This window comes from Penaeus japonicus, unplaced genomic scaffold (genome assembly GCF_977035675.1).
Source record: "Penaeus japonicus unplaced genomic scaffold, GWHDUDI00000001_assembly GWHDUDI00000029, whole genome shotgun sequence".
NCBI lineage: Eukaryota > Metazoa > Arthropoda > Malacostraca > Decapoda > Penaeidae > Penaeus > Penaeus japonicus.
This window is the reverse complement of record NW_028234431.1, coordinates 5327121-5332120: the sequence shown is the minus strand read 5'-3', so window position 1 is coordinate 5332120 and position 5000 is coordinate 5327121.

Here is a 5000-nt window from a genome sequence, read left to right as displayed (position 1 = left end):
TTCCTGTGATATGACAAATATATGCCTCTAAATACGGCAAAACACACAAACATTAAAACACAAAAATGGCTCTAGATCCACAGAATGAGTTAATGAAAGAGAGTGGGAAAATTCAAACAAGATATGTTGCATGAAGTTGCCTTCCTCTGAAATAAAACCCACTGAATCATGCATGGGTAAGTAAATCATACCTAATCCGTAATGGGTTAATGTTATCATCATGATTATTATAAATATTTTATTGTCATTATTTAATTACTATCATTATTATTAGTATTAGTCTTTTTAGTATTGCTTTACTACCATCGTTTTATCAGTATCATTAATGTCATAATTATTATCATCATAATTATTATTATTATCATCATTTGTATCGTTAATAGTAGTAGAAATAGTATGAGTAGGACTATTATCATTAATATTATTATCATCCTTCTCATGATTATTATTATTATCATTAATAATGATATCGTTATCCTTATTGCTATTATAATAATTATTATTGTTTTTGTTATCACCATCTTTATTACCATTATTGTTATCATTATTATAAATATTACTACTACTTCAATCATTACCATTTTCATCATTACTAACATTCTCATTATTATAATTTTTATAATTATGTTTATTATCATCATTATAATTATAATTATCATTGTCAGTCTTATTATCATTATTACTGTTAGTTTTATTGTCATTGTCATCATCATTATTATCATTGACATTATTACTCTTATTATTATAATTATTATTATAAATATTATCCTTACCATCATCATTATCATTATCATCATCATCATCATCATCATCATCATCATTACCATAATCATTCATTTTTTTGTGGAGGAGGGGACCAACGGGTAGAAAAAAAATTAAGAAAGAAAAATGGCTCTGTTTATATACCTATATGTTTTGGTCCAATTGCAAAATCTTCACCACTGATTTCCTCTCTCCGGGAAAAAAGAAAAAAAGAAAAAAAAAAGAAAGAAAACAAAACACTATAATCCTTTTCTGTTTATGATTTTCCATATTCGGCTCGACTGAACAACACTTTCAGATTAATTTATAAAAAAAAAAAAAAAAAAAAAAAAAAATGAAGGAAAGAATTGGGATTATCATAGTAATATAGAAAGATCGTTCTCTGTAATCTAATCATTATTATTGTTATCACTTCATTAATCTAATCATTAACATTGTTATCTCTTCATTAATCTATTCATTATCATTGTTATCTCTTCATTAATTTAATCATTATCATTGTAATCTCTTCATTGATTTAATTATTATCATTGCTATCTCTTCATTAATCTAATCATTATCATTATTATCACTTCATTTTCATTATCGATAAAAAACAACATTAATTATCATTACAATATTGATAACAACACTAACAATGTCATCATAACCGTTAACGATAACAGCCTTGTTAGAAATACCGTTAACGCATGACCAATACTGTTAAAAAAACGTTAATTCTCAAAATAGCATCACCACTAACAACATAATCAACATAATCACAAACAAAAATCATAACAACACAAAACTAGAGGGACAAGTGCAATGCCAAATAAATCACAGTACGATTGACAAACAGTAAAAGCGAGTCATCCGGCCGGGTTTAGAAACTAACATTTCTTGATATCATTTCATCAGATTTGTTTACAAGTGTTTGCAATTTTGCTGTGTGTGCGTGAGCTAAAGCAGATAGGGGGAGGGGGAGGGGGAGGAGAGAGGGAGGGGAAGGGGAGAGGGAGAGGGAGAGGGAGAGGGAGAGGGAGGGAGGGGGAGGGAGAGGGAGAGGGAGAGGGAGAGGGAGGGAGGGGAAGGGGAGAGGGAGGGAGAGGGAGGGAGAGGGGAGAGGAGAGGAGAGGGAGAGGGAGGGAGAGAGGGAGGAAAGGAGGGTAAAAGGGGGAGATTGGGTAGAGAAATGGGGGGAGAGAGAGAGATAGATAGATAGAGAGAGAGAGAGAGAGAGAGAGAGAGAGAGAGAGAGAGAGAGAGAGAGAGAGAGAGAGAGAGAGAGAGAGAGAGAGGAAGAGAAGAAATAGAGAGAAGAGAAGAGAGAGGAAGAGAAGAAATAGAGAGAAGAGAAGAGAGAGAATGGTAGATTGATAGATAGATAGATAGAGAGAGAGCGAGAGAGAGAGAGACAGAGAGAGAAGAAACAGAGAGAAGAAACAGAGAAAAAAGAGTAGAAACAGAGAAAGTGAAAGAAGAAAAGGGAGAAAGGAGAAGAAGGGTTGTGAGTGAAATCATAAAAAAAAAAAAAAAAAAATATCTCATGATATATTTCAAGACATGTCTCAACAACATAGAGGAAATTATATAATAACTGTCTGATATTCTGTTTTTTTTCTTTTTCTTTATCAAACAAAATCTACAATGACTACCTAGCTCTGTGCTTGTGCTTTCCGCAATTAACAAATACTAACAAAATTCTGTTATTCTTCTCCCAATGTTCCAAAGCTTTATTCGGTAGCATTTATCAGAAAGGATTTCAGAGATGAAGTTTGATGTTCTGATTTTGATTAAAAGACTTTTCCAGTGCAAGGAATGAAGCAGACAGTGTTGCAACGCGTTTTACTCTAATCGGAGCGACAGCGAAACATTTTATGAAAGCTGTGATAGAGCTAAATGCGATGGCTGTATGGATATATTTATATGTATAAATATATATATATATATATATATATATATATATGTATATATATATATATATATATAAATATTGTTTGTATGTATATGCACACACACACACACACACACACACACACACACACACACACACACACACACACACACACACATATATATATATATATTATATTTATTTATGGTATTTATATATATATATATAATATATATAATATAAATACATAAATAAATATATACATATATATATATATATATATATATATATATATATAATATATTATATATATGTATATATATAAGATTGATAGATAGATATGTGTGTGTGTGCATATATAATATATATATATATATATATATATATATATATATATATATATATATATATATATATATATATATATATATATAAATATATATAAAACCATCTATAAATATATATAAATATATATATATATATATATATATATATATATATATATGTATATACATATAGTATATATATATATAAATATATATTAATATATATTAATATATAATATATATCTATATATATATATATATATATATATATATGTATACTATATAATATATATATATATATATATATATATATATATATTATATATATATAATATATATATATATATATATATACATTAAACACACACCCACACACACACACCACACACACACACACACACACACACACACATATATAATTTATATATATAATATATATATATATATATATATATAATATATATATATATTTATATATAATGATATTGATATTAGTATATATGTATATATATATATATATATATATATAATATATATTATATGTGTATATATATATGTATATATATATATAATATGTATATATATAACATATATATATACATATATATATATCTATAAATATATATATATAATATATAATATATATATAAGTATATATATTTATTATCTATATATAAAATTAATATTGATAAATATATATAAATATGTTATATATAAATATATATATATATATATATATATATATATAAATATGTGTGTTGTTTATATATATAATATATCTATATATAACAATCTATATATAATATATATATGTATATATATATATATATATATATATATATATCTATATAATATATATATATATATATATAGAGAAAGAGAGAGAGAGAGAGAGAGAGAGAGAGAGTGTGTGGAAGAAAGAGAGAGCGGGAGAGAGGGAGTGTGAGAGACAGAATGGGTTCAATTTCCAGATTATTGGTCCATGGATCTGCATATTTATTGCCCGTTTCCATATTTGGTCTTTCGATATAAACAAAGATTTGAATTGTTTTATCTTAACACCTGTTAAACTGTATAATGTTTCTCTAAATAAAATCCATTATGGATAATTTATTTGTGTCATATTATGGATTAATGTACTTTTATTATGATCGAATTTTTAACCACATTAATTAGTTTATATGAGGGGTTATGTGGCCCAGGTTACATGTGCTAGTGAGAATTTTGTTTTTCTTGTTTTTTTGTTGAACCCCATTTGTTTAGGCAGTAGTTAATGATAAGGAAGCCGTTTCTTGCTCCTGTAGAGAATTATTTTTCTTATTTGCCCATTACTTTCCTATAAAAAATTGTCAGTGTGTGCCGCAAATGCCATGTTTCTGCTTATGTGTACTCCTAGACTTTTGACTGAGATGCTTGGCTTGATAAGTAACCTCCGAATTCTATAACTGTGTCTATCGTGATTTTTGCTCTGTTCTTGCAAATGCTTGTAAATTAAATTTCGGAACATTGCTATTGATGAAGTGGTTGTTTACCTATATGAGAATCTGTTGAGCCTTTTCTATTGATTCCTGTTAATTTTGTTTACAGATGAAGCGTAAAGAAATTGAGAGTCATCGGCACACTGAATTAGTCGATATATCATTGATGAATATGGTGAATAAGATTGGGCCTAATATAGTGCCTTGTGGAACATCAAATGAGTCTAGATGCTTTGATAATACATTTACACTGCTGTTGATAGACTAATTTCTCACGGATAAGTAATTTCTGAAGCAATAGTTATCAAGTTCGTAATTTCTTAATTTGTTGAGAAGGATGTTTGACAGTATATATATATATATATATATATATATATATATATATATATATATATATATATATATATATATATACTGTCAGACACCTTCGATTAATCACATAAAGGGATCGAATTTAATTGTTTTTTGTCTACGCTATTATGAATTTCCTTTGTGATTTTTAGTAACGCTGTTTCGATGGATGGCTTACTACTAAATCCATTTAGCATATAATGTGGAATT